The sequence below is a fragment of the Panthera pardus genome, unplaced genomic scaffold, assembly GCF_024362965.1.
Source record: "Panthera pardus isolate Hobbes unplaced genomic scaffold, ASM2436296v1 HiC_scaffold_7, whole genome shotgun sequence".
NCBI classification, from domain to species: domain Eukaryota; kingdom Metazoa; phylum Chordata; class Mammalia; order Carnivora; family Felidae; genus Panthera; species Panthera pardus.
In genome coordinates this window covers 4,505,399-4,531,878 of record NW_026527002.1, presented here as the reverse complement: position 1 = coordinate 4,531,878, position 26,480 = coordinate 4,505,399, and the positions used below count along the sequence as shown (strand labels likewise).

The 26,480-nt window shown below is 42.1% G+C and overlaps 1 protein-coding gene across 2 annotated transcripts in view; it reads left to right on the top strand.

The window, feature by feature from the left end:
* Positions 1-417: 417 nt before the first annotated feature.
* Positions 418-26,480, top strand: part of PCMTD1 (protein-L-isoaspartate (D-aspartate) O-methyltransferase domain containing 1) — a 70,501-nt gene continuing 44,438 nt past the window's right edge. The window contains exon 1 of one of the 2 annotated variants that reach the window (XM_019428935.2): positions 418-600. The gene's annotated coding sequence lies outside the window, so the exon portion shown is untranslated. The remainder of the gene's footprint in view (positions 601-26,480) is intronic. The other variant, XM_019428936.2, reaches the window with a different exon arrangement.

Genomic DNA, 26,480 nt, shown 5'->3' with positions numbered 1-26,480 from the left:
TTCTGTATAGTTACCCCGCGGGGACGCACCCTCGCAAGTGCTCCGACACCTAGACGCCCCGTCCCGAAGCGCGGCGTGATAGAACGGCCTCCCCGAGGGGAGGCCTCCACCCTCAACTCCAGCGCCGCCGCCGCGGCCCGCCTCTCACCTATTCGGCCCCTAGGCGTCCTGACGCTAGGAAGGGGGCGAGGAGGGCGATGCCTTGTTCTCGCGGGATCTCTCTCGACCGGGGCCGTCCCCAAGTCTCCTCAAGACCTCGCGTTGTTTGGGCGTGGGGGCGGAGCAATCCCTGTGGCGGGGAGGGGCGGAGCCGGATGGGGGCGTCCCCGAAGCCTTGTTGACTCCGGCGTCCTCCTGGAGCAGTTCTCGCGCCCCCTGCTCTGCGCATGCCTGGGTTCCCGACGACTCCCGGGGCCGCGACGGTCGGGCTTCCCCAGCCGCGGGTCCGGGCCCCGCCCCTCCTCCGGGCTGCAGCGGCGGCGGCGTTGGCGGCGGCGGTGTGGTGGCGGTGGGGGCGGCGGGCTGCCGTGGAGCCCGCCGAGTCCTAGCGCCTGACCCTGCGCGTCGCTGCGGCGGGCCGGACGGACCGTCTCGCCGCAGGTAACGCCGCTGCCTGCGGACTCGGGGTCGTGCGGGTCGGCGCGTCCCGCGTGCTGGAGTGTGGCGGCGGGTCGGGGAGGTCGGGGGCTGGGGAGTCAAGGGAGGCCGGAGGTTTCGAAGGGGGCCGGGAGGTTGGGGGTCGGGGTCGGCAGGGTCGCAGGGGCCGGGAGTCGAGGGCGGTCGAGGGAGTCTGGAGGGGTCGAAGGGTATGGGAGGTCTGGGCGGATGGTCCTTGGGCTCTGACCCGGGCTCGGGGACCAGGACTCCCTGACGCTGCGGTCCGAAGACACCCACGGGCCCCTTCAAGGCCTTTTCAGTTCCACCCCGTGACTTTCTGTTGTTGTTTTGATTTGGAAGGAAGAGAATCCAGCCTACGTAGGCTCGGGGAAGCCTCGGGGGTTGAGGCTGGGAAGGGATTTACGAGGCTAGAGCAGGCGCTAACATTTTCTTACTTTCTGGGTTTTTTTGTTTGTTTGAGCGTTTACTACCGTTCAAGTGTGGTGCCCGTTTTTTAGGGCGTTTCGAACACTGACGTAGAGAGGAGCCCTGAGTAGAACGAGCGGGAGTAATCTTGCAAATGCAAGATTTTTTTTTTTAACTTCTAGTACTGTATTTTTGTAGGTCTTTTTTTTTTTTTTTTTAAACTGAGAAGTCATAACTATGTTTTGAAAATTACACATTAGAAGTATTTGGGTACGGAGGAGAAAGTACAGTTTTACCAGTGGCTATTTTCTCCCGGTTATTTTTTTAATTAACAAAATTACTACGTGCTCTTTAAGAAAAAAAGCAGCTAAACAATGAAGACGTCTGCTCCCCACCCCCTACCCCCCATTTTCCCCTCTTACTACCCAGGGTAACCAGTCTACAAGTGTGGTGTTTAGCCATTCAGGATTTTTCTATGCATGTAAGTATGTTTTAAGAAGAAAATTGGGATCATACATAGTATATATGCTTTTTATTGGCCAAGGGTACTCACATTTAGTCCTCCATTTTATTACATACCTCATTCTTTGTAAAAGCTACATAGCTATGTTGGTTTTTTAATGCTGAACGTTGTATCCAGTTTTTCTGTAACGTTTCAACTATTATTAAGTAGCTTTCAACAAGGGTTACAAGCTGTTATTTTGAAACAAATGTGGTAAAACTTCAAGATTGTCTAAGGCCAGATGGGGATACTTACATATTAGGCAAGTTAAGTAATATGTTTACACAGAGCTTACGGTAGCTTACATGAAGCTTGGATGACTCCATAAAGCAGGTTTCTAAAGTAGTTTCTTTTTTGTTTTTTGGTACGTGCATTTTTCAAGGTAGATTTAAATTCCGTACGGTCAGTTGAGAACAAATTCAGTTCCTTAAACTTGAACCTGCTCATGTGAAGAAAAAGTAAAAGGTAGAAAGCCAGTGGCCTAGAAGTTTGCATTTCAAAACAGATTAAAAAAACGAAACCTCCCAGCAGCCAGGGACTAAATATTTTGATAGTCGACCCTAGGGAGTGAGCTGTAAGTGAAACGATGATACTACACTGCTTGCTATTAAATAAGACAGAAAGCTGGGAAATTGTCACATTTTGTATTTCTGTGTGCAGAAGTGCTGGAGGCCGTGTTGATCTAATCACTGGCATGTATTTATTAACAATGCAGTGTGTGTTCATCCTGTTGCTGGCTTCCAGGGAAAACATAGAACCGAATAAGATCATCGCAAAGAAGTCTGGTTCTAAAAGCATGCATAGGTCCTGAAATCTTAGGCCCAAGTGTGTACTTTTTGGGGGAGCTGTGGCTCAAAAGGAGGCAAAATATCTATGGCATTTTAGTTACAGTTGCTGGTAATAATATGCTTTTTCTTTTTTATTTCTAACAACATAGGTGGCATTCTCTCCAGTCTGAGGATTAATAAACAGGCTCTGATAGATTAACTTAACTGCTCAAGATCTCATCACCTTTTTAGTGGTGGTGGCTGCGTTAGATTCAGGATGAAGCCAAGAACCTGTGTTTTCTTCTCTGCCGTGTTGCCTTTCATTAACGAACAGTGTCTTACAAAATTGTTGAGCTTAGAGTTTTTCCCTCTCTTTGTGCTTAGAGATGTTCCTTACAAAATAGAGACACGAGTATAATCAAATGCATTCAAAAATAGCCTAAAAATATTATGAAACTCTGGTATCCTTTTAGATGAGGTTTCTGGTGCTGTGTTATTAAAATATACCTTGAGCTGGTGTCATTAAGAAGATGAAGGATTGTGTTATTTTAGTCACTCTGATGGCATGCTAAATTTGGGTATCATAGTAAACTGTAGTTATTGCAGGTGTCTTCTTAAAAACTTGGATGGGTAACCTCATATAGGTTAACATTTTTATGAATTATAAACTACTAAGATAAAAAGAGTACAAAGAAGGCCCTAAAAAATGATCTCATTTTTAGTATTTTGTAGTTTCTCAAAAGCTCATCATGCCAATTTAATAAAGTGTAGGTCCTAATATTATGGTATATAGTACGTGTTTTAGTTTCCTCACATATGTCACACAGTTGCATTTTAAAGAAATACGGCAGAAACTGAAGTTCATAAAGTACGATCAGTTGTAACATGTATTTGAGAAGAAACCCACATATGGGAAAACATTTGAGCTTTTATTTCTTGGTGATTGTTAAGGATGGTAACTGGATTCATATCTAAATGGCAGATCTGCTCTTGATTATCTCTTGGACAACTTAACACTGAATGCGAGTAGGTTTTATAGTTGTGGGATACAAAAATATCTCAGCACCAGAAAGATGTCTTTAGAGTATGTTAAGACCTATTGACTTTTCAGCTGTTGAAGGGTGGGGAATACAATGCTGCATGTGTGTATTTTCAAAAATTAATAGATCTTATTGCTGATGGAAAGAAATAGTTTATTTTGCAGTTTAGCCTGAAAGTCTTTTTTTGAAGACACACATTCATGTGTCTCTGTCCCCCCCCCCCCCCCATCAAGAAACTATGTAGGTCCTATTAATGATAACAAGAGAAGCATTAGGTAGGATCCAGAGTTTAAAATGTAGTTGGGTTTTAAAAACTGTTTAAATCAACTATTGTGGAATTTCATAGAGGATTGTTGTTCCCTCAGTGTTCTGTTTCTGGGGAGAAACTAGTTAAGATGAAAGAGAAGCCAAAATAGAAGGGGGAAAAACCTGGGAATTGGCTGTCTCAAGTAGACAGAGGGAGAGGGGTTTCCTGAAATAGTGGGTAATCAGTAGAGTCAAATGTGTGGATGGATGTCAAGGAAGATGAGGACTTAAAAGTTACACTTCTTTGAGCTTTGAGATACTGGAAAATTATCTAATTATAATTATACTGTGTTAGCTGGGTCTTGCTGGGGGTTGAGTTGGAATAATTAACACTTTTCAGTCACTTGCAGGCTCTTAGAACCTGTAATAATCACATCATCATAAGTCAGTTTGTAATCTCAGTTCTACGAGCATCTGAAGAGCTGTGGAATGCACGGTGCTGGCAAGGCTTTGTCTTCTCTGTAACTTGCACAAGCCAGCATCTCAGACTTGTGCCTTCGTGTGGCCTTTGTGCATTTTCTCATCCCACTTCTCTGCAAGTGTTACTTTAGATTGAGTTCACAGCTCCGTTTTTAGAGTTGTCTTTTCTCTTTTCCAGTCGCAACGCACACCCATGGTTTCCACTGTTCATTCCCTCCCCTGCTGAAGTCCCAGTGTGCACTGCCAGCCTCATTTTCTTTCCTAAGCTTCAGACCTGCCTTCTGTTCTTGATAAACTCTGTAAGTAACTCTCATTTTGTGATCTGGAACGAGAAGATTCAGAATTAAACTGCGTCCTTTACACATTGAATCTTCCCCTCATTTTCTTGTGTATTTTAATGGTCTTACCACTTTCTTAGTCACGTAGGCTTAAAATCAAAGGTTACCTTTGATTCTTCATTCTCTCTTCTTCACACAAATTCTTTGTACTTCTATTGCGTTACGGTTCAGAAATCAGGTTCTCCTGCTGCTTTTCCATTTTCTCAGCAACAGAATGCTTTTAATCCCTTTGCCTCAACTGCCATTAATAGGAGACATCCCTAATCTCAGGTTTTGCCATTCATTGTGCATACTGCTGTCAAATTAATTGTCCTAAAGGCAATCCTGATCACGTTTTCCCCGCCTGACAGAAGCAAACAAAACAAAACACACTTCTTGAATGTTTCTTATGCCAGCCTTTGTACTTAACGCTTTGTTCTCATTTGGTCGTCCTAGTAGTTTTCTGTTGCAAATACTACTTTCCTCCTCTACAGATGAAGAAATTTAGACCTCACAAGCCTGGAAGGTTGCTAGTTGGTAGAAGAGGTGGAATTTGAATCCCGAACGTGTCTTCCAGCTGTTCCTCCCCAGAGTGGCTCCTGATCAACTCTAGAGTGAAGTTCTTGTTCCTTAGGTTTGCCTTTCAGGTCTCAGCGCTCTTTTTGGAAGTTAACTCTTATTTTATTCAAACTTGTGTTTGCATTCTTTCTGTAAGAGAAAGAATGTAAACTCTCTTGGTTTCTCACGCATTTCCACTTGGAATTTTCTCCCTCTACTATCTCTGCCTTCTGAAGTCCTTCAAGTAAAAAGGCTAGCAGATACAGCTTATTTCCTCTTTTCTGTCTTCGGAGTGGTAAGGTCTCCCCTTACTCGTGTAGTTGCTTAACGTCTTGATAATCACTTTCTCTTCTGAATTTCTCTTTGAGTAGTCTAACAGTTGTAACTGGATTATAAAATCCTGAAAGCAGAAACCGTATCTTACTGTTGTATTTCCCAGGGGATGCTCAGGAAATACGTGTGGACGAATATGAAAATGATCACTAGTCATCTGCTCCTTTAATGGCATTTAAGTAGGGTTTCATTTTAGTTGCTAGATGACACAAACAGTAGTTTACTGGAGTTTTTAATTGTGTGTATATATATATAACAAAACCAGATTTTCTTGTTATAGGCTATCAAACCAGTTGTTTGTTTCCAGCTTGATTATGATAATCCTTATTGAGTATGACAATTGGTTATGATAATTGTGATAAGTTTATTTATTTATTTTTTAAACATTTATTTATTTTTGAGACAGGGAGAGACAGAGCATGAACAGGGGAGGGTCAGAGAGAGGGAGACACAGAATATGAAGCAGGCTCCAGGCTCTGAGCTATCAGCACAGAGCCCGACGCGGGGCTAGAACTCACGGACCGCAAGATCATGACCTGAGCTGAAGTCGGCCGCCTAACCGACTGAGCCACCCAGGCGCCCCGATAAGTTTATTTTTAAAAATGCTGTTTTGTTTTTCTATATGCATATGTGAGTTCATTGTATATAAAAGTTCTTAAAATTAATGGTTTGACATTTGAATTATTTTCTATGCTATTAGATCTTCAAATGAACTGTAATATTCTCATAATTCTTTGGCCTCAGCTGCTTCTCTGCTTATATGGATATGAAAGGCAGAATAAAACTTTCCCTATACTGCAGTGTCATTTTCTTCCTTTTGGTGATATCGGGACTCTCCCCAGCTGTATGATTAGCTGAAATGTCCTCCACAAATTACACATAACTCTTTGCTTCCTAAAGAGTTCACGTGAAATTTCAGACTTATTTGAACCCATCAAGGTTAATGGTTACCATGCAGAATTTACAATTTTATATTTCTCCGGTATCTGTCTTTGCATCCCATATCGTGTTACAGTTTAGTAACTTATTAAGTAATTATTGTTTCATTAAATAATAACGAGGTGGGATATCTTGGTGATGGTGTTGGGGGAGACATTTGGGGTTTCTTTGGGGACGCTGAATGCATGATTATAAAGGAGTGAGGTTGATTCTCAAGCTAATCAATTTGCCAGTCTGCCTGCTGTCAACTTTCTAAAGTGTTCACAGCAACCACAAATGCTCTGGAAATAAAAGTTATAAGCAAGTTTAAAATAATTCATCGACTTTAAAATTAGGTAATATAGTCACAAGGTTCAAATTTCAAGTGTACAAAAAGTTTTGTACACTGGAAATGTCTCCTCCTCAGCCTTCTGCTTTCCTCACTGGGACGTAGCCATTCAACTCTGGCATGATGTAAAAGTAAGAGTTTACTTGTATGCAAGTAAATGTGAATAAATACTCTTTCTCTTTACATACAGATGAGGTACACTGCACATGGTTTTTCACTGAATTTATCACTCATTCCATATCAGTAGGTAAAAAGCTTCATTCTTTAATAATATGTTTTGCAGCCTCGAAGTATTTGCCCTCTATAGTCACATATACAGATTGTGTATGTAATAATTTAACTATATTTTCTCTTGGTGGGCATTTAGATGGTTTTCAGTTGTTTACTGCTATACCCCTTGAAGCAACAATTCGAAGGAAGAGAATGAAGAAGTAGCAGCTTTTTCCCTGTAGGGGAAAATAAAGCTTGAAAGCTGAAATGGATGTTTCATGGTGGGGAATGAAATGGCTATCTTTTCTGCCCTGGATGATTAATGGCTAAGTGAATGGAGAGAAGGCAAAAAGGACAGTTCGTGCAAAAATGCTTGCTGGAATTCATCGTCGACTGTTGAATTGGTAGAGTAGGGACAGCAGTCCTTATGGGTAGTTTCCAGGACTAGTTGTGTGCCCTGGGCAAAGGTCAGCCCCAGATGTGTTTGGAAGTGCTGAGAAGTAATCCTCGATACCTAGAAACTGGTCTCTGGGACTGTGGCCTTTAACAATATACTTCATATAGATCGGAAAGCCATTCAGGTGATGAACTAAATTCCCTGTGTATCATCTAGAAGGAAATCTCAGGGCCTGCAATGCAGTCTATTTCATGTGGTCGTTAGGTTTTTTTCTTTATTGTATTATTGTGTGTTCCAAGATCAGATTTGAACTACTAAAATGAACGAAATTAAAAGAAAATTTCCTTCTTCAGTGAGCCTCCCCCCCCCCCCCCCCCCCCCCCCCATCTATTCCTGTTAGGTTGCTTGGGCAATGGTTTTTTTAATAGTGTGGTGTGAATCCTTTCAGATTTATAAACGGAAAGGACACATTCATACATTTTAAGAATGTCAGTCAGAATCCTGTAGAATAAATAAATGGTAAGAATGATAAAAGTCACAATTGAGTGAAATAAGTGAATAAGGTGATGATGCGATACAAGGTAAACAGTGAATGCCCTTTGATTCTTTCAGACTGAGGGTGCTATAAACACAGAGCACTGTCCTGTGAAGTGTAGCGACTGCTTAGGTTCTGTGGCCGCTCTATCAGGTTACCCCTGACAGGTCGTGGTTTTTTTTTTAATGTTTATTTCCAAAGGAGGGAGAGACAGAGTGTGAGTGGAGGAGGGGCAGGGAGAGAGAGGCGCGCGCAGACACACACACACACACACAGTTCCGAAGCAGGCTCCAAGCTCTGAGCTGTCAGCACAGACCCGACGCGGGGCTTGAACTCACCAACTGAGATCATGACCTGAGCCGAAGTCGGATGCTCAACCGACTGAGCCACCCAGGCGCCCCCTGACAGGTCGTTTAAAAGTTGTGTAGCCTGTGACTTTTATTTTTTTTTAAAGTACTACCATATGCCTTAACAGTGATGTATTTTCTTTGTCATTTGGCAGTCATTCTGTCTTAAATGTGGGATTTGAGTGTTCTGATTGGCATTAAAAAATTAGGTTTTAGATGTTTGATAGATTGGTCTTTTCACAGTGGTCCTGCATATGGTTTAGGTTTTTAGAACAGTGGTTCATTTGCACTGACTTATCTCTGTACACCTGTAATTCTCTTTGGTCACCTAACATGCGCTTTACTAATCATTGTAGAAATAATAAGGAAAAGATGGTTTGTTTTTGCTTTTTTCTCCATGTAACAGCAGTGGGAATTCACTGTAGAAAACCCAGAAAATACAGATAAAGAAGCAAAGGATTGTCAGGAGTTTACCACCCTGGGATGGTATATCCCGTAGTTAATTCTGAGAGATTGCTATGTTACTGAGAATACAAACTAGAAAAGCCCAGCTTTATAAATCGTGCTACCACATGAGGCAGATAGATTGGGTGATGGAAGTGTGGGAAAATGTGTTTTGAGTTTTCTCCCATCTGGATTCTTTGCTAGGTAACTGAGGCTGTGGTAGGCCCTCCGCTTTGTCGATTTGTGCACATGTCCTGCCCAACGCGAGGTTGGTCCCCTGTTGGTGATGGGGGAGCTACGCGCCTCACTCAGCTTTTGTTCCGCTTACATGTCGTTGTGTTTCAGTAGTCCGTCTTTGAAATACTGGAATACTTTGAAGTACCTCTTAATGCTTAGAATGAGTACCTTTCAGTTGTCTGTAATCTTGTTACTCTCAGTCGTGTTAGACAAAAAACATTTTACTAATTTAAATGATGTCCGTTATTTCATTTGATTCTTAAAACTGAGGCATAGTCCATAGGAAGGGTAATGGGCGCTGGTGAGGTTAACAGTGTTAAGGTAAAGGCCAGGAGCTCAGACCTTCATAAATGTTTGATTCTGTGTTTTTTTCCTCACTGTTCACCCCGAGTTTGTTTTAAAGTTCAGTGTCTACCTGCTTCCTTTTATATCCATTACTACTCTCTGTTGTGTAGAACATTATTAAAATCAAGTCCTGCTCCTGAATGTCTCCATATTTTTTGTCTAGTGTGTCTTTCCATTCGTTTTTAGTGAGACACAGAAAACATTTACCTGTAGGCAGTCTATTTTTAAAAGGATGCTGCTCCCTCTTGAGGTCAATCTGGAATCATACTACAGTAAAAGAATAAATTATTTTTATTTTAAAAATTTTTTAACGTTTGTTTATTTTTGAGAGAGAGAGAAAGCGCTAGCAGGAGAGGGCAAGAAAGAGGGAGACAGGACCTGAAGCAGGCTCCGCGCAGTGAGCGCAGAGCCAGACGCGGGGCTCGAGCCCACAAACTGTGAGATCATGACCTGAGCTGAAATCAAGAGTTGGCCACCTAACCAACCGAGCCACCCAAGGCGACCCCCAAAGTTTTTTAAAATTAAGTATACGCCAACTTGGTGAACTTCTTGTTCTTTTTAAAATACTTACTCTGAGGGGCGCCTGGGTGGCCCAGTCAGTTGAGCGTCCGACTTCGGCTCAGGTCATGATCTCACAGCTCGTGAGTTCGAGCCCCATGTCAGGCTCTGTGCTGACAGCTCGGAGCCCTGGAGCCTGCTTCAGATTCTGTGCCTCCCTCTCTCTCTGCCCCAACCCACTCGCATTCTGTCTCTGTCTCTCTCAAAAATAAATAAACATTAAAAATTAAAATAAAATACTTACTTTGAGACACAGAGCGTGTGCCTAAGAGAGAGAGTGGGGGAAGGGCACAGAGAGAGGGAGAGCGAAAATCCCCAGCAGGACCCACACCCAGCACAGAGCCTGAACCTGGGCTCACAAACTGCAAGATCATGACCTGAGCCGAAATCAAGAGTTGGACTCTTAACTGACTGAGCCATCCAGGCACCCAGTACTCCGTTGAAATATGACAGTTTTGAATCTGCTACAAATCTTGGCAGGTACCAACAGCTAAGAAAAGATGTATATGTTGTACAGGGTCTTACGCTGAACTGAATTTTTGTAAGCGCTCAGTGAATCTGCATAGTAGCTCTCCATAATTCTAAAAGTAAGGTCAGGAATTAAGCAGTACTGTGCCCTAAGAGGTTTTCAAGCTTGAGCTTATATTTAGGCACACTTTTTCCCAGTGGTGTAAGTATTAGAAACACTGCAAGTTTTTTGTAGTGCTGTGTTCAAGGGTTAGGATTAGGCATAGATTTTCTAAGAGAAAAATGATTACATGGCTTAATAATAACCAGACCAAACAGTTGATGGTTTTATTTTTTGCAGTTTTCCCAGTTGGTACTTCAAATTGAATTTCAGGGTCTCTATGAGGTTCTTTTACTAAAAATTAGTCTGTGGTGTAGTTATTGTTGATTCAGCTGGAGGATTTGTGACCATGCATTAAGAGAAAATGAATTCCATGGGGCGCCTGGGTGGCTCGCCGGTTGTAAGCATCTGGCTTCGGCTCAGGTCATGGTCTTGCGGTCGGTGGTGCATTCTAGCCCTACATCAGGCTCTGTGCTGACAGCTCGTAGCCTGGAGCCCGCTTCAGATTCTGTGTCTCCCTCCGACCCTCCGCTGCTTGCTCTCTCTCTCTCTCTCTCTCAAAAATAAATGTTAAAAAAAAAAAATGAATTCCAAGTTCTGTCCAGGGATACGAGCATGTGTCTTTGCACTGATTATTCTTGCGATCTCTTATTTCCTTTCCTGTATCTCGGGGGGAAAATAGGTTAGGTGACAGTGGACTTGGGGTACATATTACACATTTAAGTTGGGTTTGTTTGATTCCCTGTGGAGCAGTACTCTGCTGGAGATAGAGGGTAAATAAAATCTGGGGAGTGTATGTAGTAGACAAGTAATGTCCTTCCCCCCCCCCCCCCCCCAAAGAGGTTCATGTTTTAATTTCTGGAACCTGAATATGTTACTTTCTATGGCAAAGGGAAATTAAAGTTGCCAATCCCCTGACCTTTGAGTTAGGAAGACTACGCTGGATTTTCCTGATGGGCTTGGCGTAACCACAAGGTTCCTGGTGGGAAGCGAGGACAGGAGGTGGAGCGAGGAGGACTCTGCCTGATGTTGCTGGCTTTTCAAGATTCAGCGAAGGGTCGTGAGCCAAAGAAGTAGGTGGATATTAGGCCCTCGAAATGCAAGAGAACAAACCCTCTTAAAGCTTCCGGGAAGGAATCCAGCCCTGCTGACACCATCGTCTGAGCCCCGCGAGACCGGTGTCAGACTGTTGACCTCTAGAACTGTCATGGAGTGAAGTTGTGTGGATTTAAGTCACTGATGTTTGCGGTGGTGTGTTAGGGCAATGGTAGGAAAGTAAGGTAGGTACGTAGAGAGCATTTGCTCTCTTAGGGAAATGACTGCTAAGCAGTCCCTTCCCCCAAGAAAACACGAAGATGACCCTCCTAAAACTGATAAAACTAGTGCCACTGGGATTTTGTTCTTTTGTGTGTCGTTTTTAGAGAGCACTGAAGGCAGTGAGCGCTACAGGGAGGGGTGGAGGGAGAGGGAGAGAGAGAATCTTAAGCAGGCTCCACTCCCAGCACGGAGCTTCACGTGGGGCTCTATTCCGCGAGGTCATGACCAGAGCAAGATCAGGAGTTGGATGCTTCACTGACTCAGCCACCCGGGCGCCCCAGTGCTAGTGGGTTTAAATGGTGGTGGCCTCGAGCCCCTGCCAAGTGGATTTCCTCTCATTTTTGCAGCTTCCTGGAGGCACCTCTGAATTTCTGGAGCTGCTTCTTTTCTTTAATGATAAAGTTGCTCTACTGGGCAAGTGGGTCAGAATGGTGTGCAGGATGCTAGTGAAGTTGGGAGAACCACAGGCATGAAGACCAACTGGAAGTTAGTTTTAGTACTCTAGCTAACATTAATAAGGATAATGACAGAATAGCATTCTGACTAAAGAGGAGTATGAATAATTGAAAAAATTGCTAGTTTGAGAGGTGAGGGACTAGAAAGTTTTGGGTTCACACATAATTTGGAGTGATGGCAGGAACCCCATCCCCTGTGAAATTAATCTGGAAACTTCTTAGATGCACTGTGAAATTTGTGCTAAAGACGAGGAGGCTTTTGATTGAGTCAGCAGGGTAGCGGAAAGGAGAAATACGTACCTGCCCTAGAATCCCTGAGGCAGTTATGTTGGAGAAAGGCAGAAACAAAATCAACAGCCATGACATTGTTTTTCTGGTAGACGAGAGTCTGGGATCCTTGTCAGTTCGCTACGTGGAGTCTTTCCAGTTGGGAGGCAAGAGTCTTGTACTTGAAGAAGTTGTACATGTGCTTTGTTCTCAGTAGAAAGGAAAGACTATCCCTGCGCATTCACCGTAAATACACAAATTTCTACCCTAGGCTTGCCAGCTGTAAAACATGTTTGGAGAGATTAGAGTAAGGTAGTGGGATAAGACAAATTCTTACCAATTACTGTTTTTGAAAGTATTTTTGTTCCTCGAAAACACAAGTCCGTCCCAACCCAGCACTCCTTAAAATAAAACAAATGCCCTGTAGAAACGTAAGGCTGTCTTTCTGGCAATTACCTCTTCTTTGCTGGTCAGTGCGTTTTAGCACAGTAGCACAGTGTGCGTGGCGTATTTAGTGTCATTTACTGTTGATTTCTTCCAAAATTGTTTTCTGCTAAATGAGTGATACAACAAATCTGTTGACTTCTTTAGTGCCTGCTTATATCTTTAGTTTTCCCTCTACGGTTTTCCAACTCTGGGACTGTTTTATTTCAAGAAATATTTTTTGATGCTCTTTTCTTTCATTTTGAAACGCCACTGACAAGAAGAAGTAACCTTTACCGTTGCTTATCCCTGGCGTTTGTTTCAAGAATTTGGCTCTGCTGTTAACCTGCTCCTTTATTTCTCTGTGGGTTTCTATTTTTGGCTTACCTAACGTGCATACATGAAATTGAATGAGTTTTTCAGTGGGTGATTTTGGCCTTTTCCAAGTATGCTAATAATTATTGAAATCTGTAGGGGGGAAATGGGCACCGGAAAGGTCACGTGCAGCATTTCACGAGCTCATGTTTAAGCTGACTCCCAGATGCAGCCACTGAGCCATCCTCCATCTAAAATCTTGACCACGATGGACTTCCTGGGCGGGAGTGTAAGATGGTGGAATTGGCAGCTGCCCTCAGTGCTCTTAGTCTCTTGGCCCTCTGACGTTCCTCTGGGATCAGGAGGGACAGCTCTTGCAGCACGGAGAAGCTGGTGACAGGTGTTTAACATTTTGCCATGAAACTAAAACTCAGATAGTTGGAAGTTAAAAAAACAACCAAGAACGTTTGCGGGAGATAGCAATTTAAGTCATACGCAAGGGACTGTGGACGTCTGGCTGCAAAGTTTCAGGCTGTTGTATTGTCAGTTCATTTTATTGCCTGTCTGCTTGTTCTCCGTCGCCTCACTGACCTGGCTGTAGTCTCCGTGGTTGTCAGCATTGTATCAGTCTAGTCCGAACAGGCCGGAGAAACCACACAGGGTGATACGAACAGGGAAAGTTCAACGTAGAGAAGTGTAGAGAAACATTAACAGAACTGACTGGTCAGCAGAAAGAGAGCTCTGAAGAATATGGAAATAGAAGGATTCCCCTCTGCCCCTAAGGGCCATATTCAAGCACCCAAGGAAGAGGCCCACCCAGGGCTGAGATCCAGACTTCGTTGAGAGAGCGTGTGGCTCGTTGGGTGGCAGAGAAGTTGCTCTGGTGCCTCCTTCATGGATTTTATAGAAATCTGCTTTCCGGGTACCGGGGAAGATGTTCACAGAGAGGTGTTTTCCCAGAGGCTGTCTTCGACCAACCACCCAGGGGAGGGCGCTGGGGGAAGCCACTGGCTGCTAACCCGCAAGCACCGCAGAAGCCTGCCGAACAGTGCACCGGACCTAGAAGCAAAGCCCTTTTTCGTGCGGTGTCCGGCACCATCCCCTCGTGCTCCGGCCAGACATTACCCATCAGTAGGAATTGATGCAGGAGATAGAATTTTTTTCTGTTTTCAATTGAATGAATTTGACATATGACACTGTATAAATTTAATATGTGTGATGTGTCACTGTGATACATTCGTATCTTATGGTTGCCTTTGTAGCAATATTTTTCTTTTAATGTGTTTGGTTTTTGTTGTTGTTGTTGTTGTTGTTGTTGTTGTTGTTGTTTTGAGAGATAGAGCATGATCAGGGGAGGGGCAAAGAGAGAGGGAGACACAGGATCCAAAGCAGGCTCCAGGCTCTGAGCTGTCAGCACAGGGCCCGACGCGGGGCTCAAACCCACCAGCTGTGAGATCATGACCTGATCCAAAGTTGGCGCTCAAGCAACTGAGCCACCCAGGCAACCTGCCTCTGTAGCTATATTTGTCACATGACATAATTACAGTTCAGTATTGTCTGTATTCATTACGCTGGGCATTAGATCTCTGTAACTTATTAACTGCTCGTGGCATGTTTGTACTCTCAAACCCCATCAGTTTTACCCCCTGGTAACCATGATTTTACCCTCTGGAAGTAGAATATTCTTTTTTTTAAATTTTTTTAAGTAGGCTTCATGTCCACTGTGGAGCCCAGTGTGGGGCTTGAACTCACAACCCTGAGATCAAGACCTGAGCTGAGATCAAGAGTCAGATACTTAAGGGACTGAGCCACCCAGGCGCCCCAGAAAATTTTTGATTTGTACTTCATGTCTCTCTCGTGGAATCAGGGCAATTAACTGCTGCTGCTCTTAAAACCTCTCTCCATTGCTTTTCCTCCCTGTGCCATTCGAAACCTTTCTCCCAGCTGAAATGATGGTAGACACCTTTTGACATAAAGGCCACTTCCTATTTTTATATTTTGTTCCCAGTCAGCTGGTCTTGACTGTTTCTCGTTTGCCTGTATTCTCTCACATTTAAATATCAAGAAGCAGTCCTAGTCCCCGGACCAAATATTTGAGCACTGCTTCTCTCTTTTTACTGCCCTGACTCAAAAATTAGCTCTGTGTACACCTTAAGGAAGGACTCTACGCTTCTTCCCTGGCTTACTTTAACAGTATGGGGGTTTTGTTGTTTTAAAACCAGATAAAGGCTTGTTATCTCAGAAAAGTCGTCACTTTTTGAGCTTTTGTTGTATAATGTACTGGAAAGAAACTTGGAGCCTTGAATTCTGTCACAGTGGCCTTGAGCAAGTAGTTTTGTCCCCTGCGTGACTGGGTGAACTTGATACTTTTAGGAGTTTTCTTCTTTACAGTTTATTTTTCTTGACTTGCTTTTCACGGATATCAAAGTGCCGTATCTTATCTGGGTTCATATGCACAGAAAACTGTATGAATTATGCCTCTGCTGTCATGGATCACAGACTTTAAAAGCTTTAAATTCTAGAATGAGATTTCAGGTGTCAGCAATACATAGGCATCCCCCGTTTTATGAAAGTCCACATTGTACCACTTGGCTTTTACAAAAGACCTGCATTAGTAGCTGTTTTCACTAACTGAAGGAAATTGGAAGAGAATTTTCACTTGTATGAAAAGAGCCATTACCTTACTAACGTAGGTCTTTCTTAAAGTGGCCTTGGAAAGACTTTGGGGGTGGGGAGAATACCTTTGCCTCAGGCCCCTTTCGGTTGAGAAAGTTTTCTCAGGGACACTCTGGGATAGCCCAGGAAACCTGTAGTTTGTTTTTGACTCATTTTATTCTCCTTTTATTGTGACTGCCACAGTACCTCGCTGTAAGGAAGATGCCCAAAAGGTCTTGTAAAAGTGAATGATTTAGAAAATGTGGTACACATGCCCCGGTTGCTTTCAGGTTGCCTTTCTGAACACATTTTAATTACCAACCTTTGTGTAACTCTTTGTACTTACAGTATTTGCAAAACTAAAGTATTCCTTCTTTTATGAAATTTATTGTGGTTTCACATTGCATTAATAATTCAGAAGAACATTTGTTGAAGTCCCCTGCCCGCGCCCTCCTCCTCCCCCACTGTGTTTTTGTCTCTTTGTGTCTATTTTTTCCTAGTGAGAGTAATCTCCTCACTTCCCATCCTGAGGGCATTAAAGTGTCCTCAACTCTTTCCACCTTTATTAAGGACTCTGGAATCTCTACTGTGGTATCTCTGCTCCCAGGTTAACGTAGTATCTTAAGATTGATGAAGATTATTTGTATGTTTACAATATTTTTTTTTACATTTTTTTAATGTTTATTTGTTAGAGAGAGAGAGAGAGAGTGAGTGGGGAAGGTGCAGAGAGAGAGAGAGAGAGAGAGAGAGAGAGAGGGAGACACAGAATCCGAGGCAGGCTCCAGGCTCTGAGCTGTCAGCATTGAGCCCAATGCCAGGCTCGAACTCGTGAATCTTAAGGTCATGACCTGAGCCGAAGTCAGCTGCTTAACTGACTGAGCCACCCAGGTGCCCCTGTTTACAATAATTTTTTACATATTTTTGGTAGCACACATTTGTCTGTTTCTGGCTATTACATTCCTTGTTAACTTGCTTTCATTTTGAACTCTTGAAACATTCATTTTGCCTTTTTTTTTTTTTTTTTTTTTTGTAACTGGAGTATCGCCAACTAAATATTAAGCTCTGTAAGCTTTTTCTCTTCTGCGATGAAGTATGCCCCAAAGCAGACCAGAGTAATAGTGCAGTGGAGGGTATAACTTGTCTAGCACTCAGATATCTCTGCTCTTCTTCCCATATCTTTTTACTGGGAAACTAAACAAAATTGATCACTGGGGGTGGTCTTGAATTAAATTCTTTGTTATAAGGTGCATCAGTCTCAAAGGCAGAAACAGCCTGAGAGGTCTGTGTAACTCAAATATTGGTCTCACCCTTCCATTTTCATTAAATGAATATCATGCCGAAGTTACTTTATTCATTCATTTAGTCTCTTTCGTCATTTACTGTTTGCTTCCACGATAGCCTCTCTGGTAAGTGATAGAAATTGGTGAGTAGCATGTGGAGCTTTCTCTTGAAGAAAAACAGTCCTACAGTCAAGTGGGTGAGAAATGAAATAACTTTGTGGAGCAGTGTTTCAGGTATAGTCACAGGTGTTTGAGAGCACTGAAGAAATGCACTGTTGTGGCCCCAGTGTTTGTGTCCCTGAAAAATTTTAATGTCGAAGCCGTAACCCCGAGTGTAGGTGTATTTGGAAATGAGGCCTCTGAGGAAGTAATTAAGGTGAGTACAAAAGGGTAAGGCTCTGATCCTGTAGGAATAGCGTCTTTATAAGAGGAGATGTCAGTGTTGGTTCTCTGACCACACAGCAGGGAAAGGCCATGTAAGAGAGTTCTCACCAGAAGCTGACCATGCTGACACCCTGATCTTGGATTTCTAGCCTATAGAACTGTAAGATAATTTCTGTTGTTTAATACCAGCCTGTGGTATTTTGTTATGGTAGCCTTAGCTGACTGATAGGCCCCTGAGTGTTCTGGAGGTGGGCTTAGAGGAGATTTCTAGGAGGAGGGGTTCCTTCTAGATTGAGAGATCATTGTAAAGCACTTGGTTGAGTGCTAGGCATCTAATAAATGTAGTACTTATTTAGTAAGGTACTTAAATTCCAATAACGGACAAAATCAGGCCTATGGAATTTCAGAACAAAGGTCGAATACTCTGCTTGTGGATGTGTGTACAGATGCAGGTATATTTGTAATAATACTGTTGTCCGGCGGTATGGGGTTCAGGTGACAGTCTGGGGAAGTTGAGGCTTTTGTCTCATGACCTTGTTTGTGGAAGAGAGACAAGTATCACCTTTGTTAGGGAGATTCATCTTGAGGGGACGGTGGCAGTGGTAGTGAGTTTGCTGTGGAGGATGGGAGCGACTGAAGGCCAGAGGTATTGCTAGGTGCTATTGAAAATCCAGTTGAGATTGAAGAACGGAAATCTTTAGTGGTACCAATCCAAGTGGTGGATTTTTTTTTCTTCTGTAACACTCCACGGTATAAAACACTACACAGAAGAGAGATACTGGATTGATGCAAAGTCAGGCGTTTACAAGAGGAGTGAGGCAGAAAGTTAGAACGAGGGGTTGAAATAATGGAAAGTAATGGAGTGAAGCCATGTTTATCGGACATGTTTGGTTTGGGAAGAAAGTGATATTGATAGGCGTCAGCAGATTATGGTGTGTGGCCCAAACCTGGCCCACTGCCTGTTTGTGAATAGCCTGCAAACTAAGAATGATGTTTACATTTTTAAAAAGTTGGAAAAAAAATTTAAGACTAAGTGAGAATTATGTAAATGATACATAAATGTATCTATAAATATGTGTTATAATTTAAGTTGCAGTGTTCATAAATAAAAAAATTTGGAACACAGCCATACTTTGATTTACGTGTCGTTTGTGGCTGCTTTTGCTCTTACAGGCACAGAGTTCAGTAGTTGTTAACAGAAACTAAGGCCTGCCGGTCCTCAGGTATTTACTGAGCTCCTCAGGTCTTTGATGGATGATCTTTGCTGTAGCACTAGTGACAATGAGTGTGGTGGTAGAAAAAGAACGGGCAAAGTAGATGTCAGATGTGGTTGTAGAATAAAATAAGGATCCGGGGGTTGGATAGCGGGCGGGAGTAGCTCCTTGCAGTTGAACTTTGGGGCTCGAGTAGTTGTTGAAGACGCTCGGTTACTTGTGAGAGCCGGAGCGCGGAGACCGCAGCAGAGATTCCAGGGCTCCTGCTACCGATGGAAGAGTGGACACTCGAGTGTCTTCCGGTGGGAGCGGGGGAATGGGAGATTGCTGTTAATAGATGGGAAGATGTAGTAGAGAAAAATGCAAAACATGTTTTCCTCCACCTTTTGCAACCAGAGTTTGGGTTTATTTTGAATCCCTGTTTATCTTTTAGGCATTCATAAACAAAGGGAAAGTATGTATGTGTGTTTTCTGTAGCTTTCTGTTTTATACGTGTGTGTGTGTGTGTGTGTGTGTGTGTGTGTGTAGTTGTCCAAGTCAAGTTAACGAGCTCATACTGATGATTCCTTCAATTCTGTCCAGCATCGCAAGGTATATTCGCAGTGTCTTTCTCTAGTCATTCCATGCTTTGGTTTCCCTCAGAAACATCGTCCAGCTATTGAGATCTTGGTGAAAATTGACACCTAAAATCCAAAGTATTTTATAGATATTACATATACATTTTTATGCATTTGATAAATGTTTCTTGAAATGGGACCATGGTCTTTTGTGAGGGGATGAAGTAAGCCTGTGTTAATGGAAACCGGTAACGGATTGAGTACTTGCTATGTGACAGGGACTGTTGTAGGCAGTTTACATACATTATCTCAGATACTTCTCATGCTAATCCTGTGAGGTAATTATTGTTACCAATATTGTTTTTATCATGTAGCAGCTAAGGCCTTGAGAGGTGAATGATGTTCCTGAGATCACATAGAAGTTATAGAATTAGGGTTCCAGTCTAGAACCTACACTGTGTTATATGATCTTTAAGTATAATTTTTATTTATGTTGACAACAGCACATTCTGTTAGAATATCACTTGTAATGAAGCTACGACCCTATATGAAATTATTATAATTTGATACATTAATATTCATTCTACAAATAATCTTTTTAAGGGGAGCAAATGAGTAAAATTGTTACATTCCTATTGATATAAATCCTGTTGAATTCAGACCAAAATTTTACATTGCGTTAATGTTCTAACTCACCACTATAACCCGTGTGGATTCAGTCTAGATATACTTAATACATTGTTTTCTGTAGTAGTTTCATTTTGGACATTTTTTTTTCCTTACAATCTCCAACAAATTGTCATAAAGTCAGGTTTCAGTAATATTGCTTGCTATCAGTAATTAAATACTGAACTTAAGAAAATTTTCTGAATTTTTAAAAAAGAAGCGTTCTGCTCACTTAATTTTAAGAAATCTTGGCATGCCTAGGTGGATCTGTCGGTTAAGCATCCGACTGCTGATTTCGGCTCAGGTCATGATCTCACCATTCGTGAGTTCAATCCCTGACAGTGCAGAGCCTGCTTGGAATTCTTTCTCTGATGGCCCTCCCCATCAAAATAAATAAACCTAAAAAAAAAATTTAAACAAAGGAGTAAATTCAGCCTTTTTGGCTTTATACTAATGTTTGAATAGATTTTCTCTTATCTAAGATTAGTATATAATGACTTGCAAAAACTTGGGTTTCTGACTTGTGTGATTTTTTTTTTCTAAGTTAAAAAAATGTTTTTCTAATGTTTGTTTGTGAGAGAGACAGAGCATGAGTGGGAGAGGGGCAGAGAGAGAGAGGGAGACACAGAATCCGAAGCAGGCTCCAGGCTCTGAGCTGCCAGCACAGAGCCCGACATGGGGCTGGAACTCACGAACCGGGAGATCATAACCAGAGACGAAGTCGGATGCTTAACCCGCTGAGCCACCCAGGTGCCCCAATGACTTGTGTGATCTTGGACAAGGCAGCTGCTGGGGCTCAGTTCTTTATCCATGAAATGAAGCGAGCTTTCTGTAACTGTTACCTTATAAGAAAGCTCTCTAATTTGACTTTAGCTTCTGGAGTTTGGTCTCTTAGTCCTGCATACCTGCCATAGTTCCTGAGGCGTACGTAGGCGCCCAGTTTTGTTAATTGAATGAGGAAATCACCAAATGGAAGTCTTTTGTGCAAAACTTAGAATATCGAAATGGAAGGCAGTACTAGTAGCTTTGAGTAATTTTTTATTGAGAGCGAGAGCATTTAGTATTTTAAAGTGTACTATTAATAAACATTCTCAGTTATGAGTACGCAGTTTGCTGTTTACCGTTCGAAGCCCAATCTAATTAGTATGAAATAATTCCTTACATTGTTAAAAGCTTTCAGTGTGTCAGTTTATTGTAGCCAAATTGAAAGTAATATTTAAACATTTTTTTTAATGAAGATACACTAACCATTTAAGAGACTAATTTCCATGAAAAGAGATTGTCTACTGAACTGAAGCCATTCTTTGACTTTCTGTCCTCCGTGTGCCTGTGTCCTGCTCAACTTGCTGGACCAGTGGTGAAGAAGTTGTCTAAGTGAAGCCTGGCGGGAGGTACTGAGCTATAGTTTAATAAGCTTTCACAAGCGTTTTGGTGGTTCAGTTTGGACAGTTTTCTCCAAATGAGTTCTGTTGGTACAAGATTAATCATTTACGGTGACCACTTACTTTAGAGCTTGTAGCATTGTGGTGATGATCTTATGATTACAGTTTAAGAACTTCCTTAACTTTCTCTGGGTCATGAGTAAAAACAGGGATAGAGTTATTTGTCCCAATAAATGAAATGAAGGTATAGTATCAAATGTGGTGTGTGTGTGTGTGTGTGTGTGTGTGTGTGTATTTGTCAAAGGGTCTCAGACCTACATTTGCTGTTTTATTTCTGATAATGTGAATATTAGTGGTAATGCATGACATTAGATCTATGAATAAGACTGAAATATGTCTTATATGGAAAATCTAGAACAAATTGTTCTCAATCGGTTTTCTTCACATGGGTAGTGCAGATAATACCACCTGTCCTGTGTAAATATCCTGGAGTAGTTAATGAAATTGTACGAGTTGGTATGGAAGCACTGCAAATTAAAATGATGTATAACGAGGTATTTTGTTCTATGTAGCTTTCACTGCCTGTCCATAGATAAAATGGTCATGGTGGCCTCTGGAAAGATACCATTTTATAAGGCCAAAAAACTTTATAGTTAACCTGTTTACATTTTTTATTTTTGTGTAGCAAATATGCTTAGACAGTTTTAGAGTTGTTACAGGTGCCATCGAGAAAATTTGATTTAGTAGCAGTATCTTCCAGGTGAAAAAACTAAAGCCGGGAAAGATAACAATTTGCTCAAAATTGTATGGTGTGACAAGGCCAGTCTTTGCATTCCACAGTATGATATGCAGGAAGAATATCTCTGGTGTGAGTTCATGTTCTGGTTTGTGATGGGAACAGATGCCGATCATCTGAACTCCCAAATTGTGGGATTTTGCTTTGGGGATATTCTTTTATTTTTATTTGAATATTGTTCTTTGTGAACTCAAAATGTTTCAAATAAAAGAAGCCCAACTTTAAAAGACTGACCGGAGAGGAGCTGACAATGTATATGCTTTTCTCTCCTGCTTCCCTATTGATCTCATGACGTCCTAAGAGCATCGTTCAGCAGACCAGAAAACCCAGTGTCGGTTTAGTATTCTGCCTCAGACTCTCCCTGAGCTACAGGAGGTAAACACCTCTTCTGTTTGAAAAGTTTTTCTGGGCTGTAGCTTCTGTAAGGAATTTTTTTTTTTAAGTGTTAAGGTTGGTTAGTACAACACTTAACGTTTCTTGAAAAATTGAAGATGTTAAGCAGTAATCCTAAACTTTGAGGCAGTAATTCTCTGAGGATTTTGGTAGTTCAGAGATACGTGGGACTGCATATCGAGGGCATTTGGAGTATACTTGTGTGGTGTTTAGGGATACACATGTCTAATGGTGTACTCATAGAGGTTTTAAGAGGTCATATATTCAGATCTTAGAGTAAAAGGAGCGGAGGAGACTTTGGAGGTACATGGAATCCTGTAATTTTCGGGGCGCCTGGGTGGCTCAGTCGGTTGAGCATCCGACTTCGGCTCAGGTCATGATCTCACAGTCTGAGTTCGAGCCCCATATCGAGCTCTGTGCTGATGGCTCAGAGCCTGGAGCCTGCTTCTGATTCTGTGTCTCTCTCTCTCTGCCCCTTCCCTGCTCATGCTCTGTCTCTGTCTCAAAAATAAATAAAAACATTAAGAAAAAAAAATTAAAAAAAAAAGAAATCCTGTAATTTTCAAAATTATAAGATTTCAGCTTGTCTCATCTTGTCCTTTAAAAATGTTTTATATTTCCTGTTTCAGATTCTGTGTCTCCCTCTCTCTGACCCTCCCCTGTTCATGCTGTCTCTCCCTCTCTCAAAAATAAATAAAACGTTAAAAAAAAATTAAAAAAAAAATGTTTTATATTCCTCTCTCACCTTATATCCCATACCTTGAACTCACGTAAAGCCGCCTCCTACTGTTTTTTCCAGTCTTGTTTGAGTTTGCGCTGGTCTTCACTGCCCCCAGCAAAGGAGAATAGGAAAGTTAAAAGAATGAGGGGGGAGGTAGAGGGAAGAAAAAGGCATAGGAAGCAAGACTGGAATAGAATTGAGAATATAACTGAAGAGTCTACGTCTGTGAATATAGGCACCTTGCAACTTGATAAATATCAAAATATAGAACCTGGTTGCTTCTAAACAGAACTTTATTTTGTTACTTGAGACTGTGTAGTAGTGAATTGAAGGGTTGGGGAGGAGACGACAATCTTGAATTATCTTGAGAGAGTGGCTTATCAGCCGTCTGATCAGATGAAGATTCCAGAGTTCAAGAGAATTTAAAGGAAAAATACACTTTCACTTTGCTGTAGTTGTTAGGTATGTTCAAATTTGAAAGTATTTCCTGAAGTAAAAGGCTTGAAGTTGCTCTTACAGTGTATTATGTTTGTTATTTATTAAATGCTTGCTAACACCTTTACAACTGTGATGAATATTTTAAATATTTATTTTATCTTCGTTTTATTTGATCTTTATTATTGAGTTTACAATTTGGATAGAAAAGATGTGTTGAACAAAAGAAAACTATATGAGACAGCTACTTTTTGCTGATTTATGGAACAAATGCTCCATTAGAGAAAATTAGCACAGGTGGAAGTTAGCTAGTAAGTTACCAAAGAGTCTCGTTACCTGCCTGCTTCCTGAGCCCGTGTAAGTGAGCACAGAGGGCAGCTGGTCCTGATGTGGGCCTCGTGGCCTAGTTTATGGCCCAGAGCATGACAGAAGTCACTGCATTGGTTTGTGTTTGTTTGTGGTTTTGGTTTTTTTGTTTTTACATTAACGCCTCTCAATCAGTTTACATGCGAAGGGGTGTATTATTCCTTTCCCTTCTGTATACACTGTAACTTGGCTTTTCTTTAGGATTTACATTTTCACCCTGTACTTCTGTCTTCAGGAGGTCACTAAGTGATAACGTCACTAGATTTCAGAATTGACACTTACTTTTTTGTTTCCCTTTTCGGTCCTTTGTGTTTAAAAATGAACGTTTTGAATGTGTCTTTTTTTGTCCTAGATGTGAAAGAAAGTGGATTATTTATTGGACATGTGTACATTAGAAGTCTTATGCGCAGTGCACTGTTTACAAATTTATGATGCAGTTAATATTTTTCTCATTTTATAGACAAGGACAACTGAAGATCACAGGTTAGACTTTTGCCTGAGGCTGCATAGTCAGTACATGACATCAGATGCTTTATTTCCACTATCCCATTCTTCTTTTGGAACCCAGAGTACTAGAGGGGAGGAAAAAGGAAATTGGAGAGAGGGAGGGAGATCTGAATCTTCTTAGCTAAGGGGATGAAAAGTTTACTTTTGAATTATGAGCCAGGAGCCTCTTTGCAAATTGTTCTGTTTCAGAAGGGTTTTATGGCTTGCCAAACTGGATTTGAGTTGTGGCTCAGCTACTCATAAGCTCTGAGCTTTGGTCTCCTCATTATAAAATGAAGTTAGTAGTAATAGAAACATAGGGAATTGCTTGTGTATATTATCACTAATAAAAAAAATTAAGATGTGTATTTATCATTGGATATAGACTTACCTGGATGTTCTCCCGGTAGCTTTGGGCGCATGAGTAGTGAATCTTTAATGTTGGAGGAAAATATTTTCCTTCTGCTCTTCTAGGTTCTTTGGCTTCTCTGATAATCAAATTAATATAAGACAGATTGATGGGAGAAAATTTGAATTGTATGGGAGCCCCACAGAGACAGACCCAAGGAGAAGCTGGGCAGTTGAGGTTTACATGCCATCCATCCATCCAGAGCTACGAAGTGGGATAGGGGCCTGGGAGGTCATAGGGAGGTTCACGGGATGGTAAGAGCAGATATTCGTCCTGCTCTGCAGATGGGTCAAGAAAATTAAAAAAAAAAAAATGGCCTTGGTAATAGCTTTCTTTCTGGGCCCACCTCCTTAGCTAAACTCCTTTAGGTAGTTTAAAGAGAGGTAACAGTTTTGCTTTAGGCTGCTGGGTCTTGATTGCCTTCAGCTCAAAATGGTCTACATGCCAAAGTGGTACATCTCAGGGAGACTTGTTCTGAACCCCTTCATTAGTCTGTTCCTCCCTTTTCTTTCTTTTGTTGTTCTGTATTTATATCTCATCAGATCTGTTTGCCATCACTGAGAAGCACCCCACCCCACCCCCCACCCCCCACCCCCCCGTGTCTTTGCACACTCAAAACAGGCTTCGCGTGGCTCCTCTGATCTTTGAGGCGTGAGGAAGAACGACCCTCTGCTCATGCCCTCAAATAGCGTGTTGTCCTTTGGATGACTAATCTTCTTTCCCCCAAAGCGGGTGAGCCCTGTCCTCACCTTTGCAGAGAACGGAGCAGCAAGCAGCACCTGGCTGCCTGCCCCTGGTCGCTAGGAGGGAAAGAGCGTGAGTCAGCGTTCACTGTTCCCCAGCGCTGTGACATCTGTCCGCCATCTGTTTGCCGCCCGCCTCCTTTGACTTGTTTTTAACCTTCCGTAAAACATCCCTCAGGGGCCTGAAAGACACCGTAATACTGAACTGGGCCTTCTGTAGATCTTCCCCTAAACCAAATACCTTGAAACCACATCCCTTATTTTGAAAGACTGGCACGCAACTTTTGGGAACACCTTACAGATCATCTCAGGTGAGCTCGTGTGAATGTACGCACCCTGTTGTATTCCCCCGAACCCCAGCACGCACACGAGAAAGAAAGTGCCAAGGAGCGGAATTGTGTTCCGTGAGTTGATATGGTGACTTCGTTCTCAAAAGATCTGACTGCGTGAGCTGTCCAGTCTTCTTTTCTGACGTTTCTCTATTCTGCCTTGGTCTTTTCTTTTTCTTCGATTCCTTAGTTTGCTTTTATTGTTTGATGTAGGACTTGACCATTCCCATTTCTTTCTTTTCCATGTTTGGAGAGAATGGCAGGAGTGGGGCACCAAAAAAATGTGATCAAAGTCACAGAGGTGCCCAGGCATGGACAGACATTCCTGCACAACTAGAACTCAGCTGTCCTCAAATGCGGGTTTGATGCCAAAATGGCAGGGAAATTAGAGCTCTGGGGAACCTTAGGAATCCTAGAATTTAGCCCCTTCATTTCACAGGTGAGGAAATGATGTTCTGGAGAGCTGCCCAGAGCCATACAGCAAAGTTTATCGGTGGGACCAAGGCTAGACCTTAGTCTCTTGACTTGCATTTGGCACTTTTCCATGATTGAGGTGGAATTATCTCAGAATTAACAAACGACAAACACTTCTGTGACTTAATGCTGCGATGGTTTTTTAATAGTGCTTGCTTGACTCATAAAAAATGAAGTGTATTTCAAGTTAGGGGATTATTATTGAATTATCACAATATTCGTTACAGATTTTAACTTAC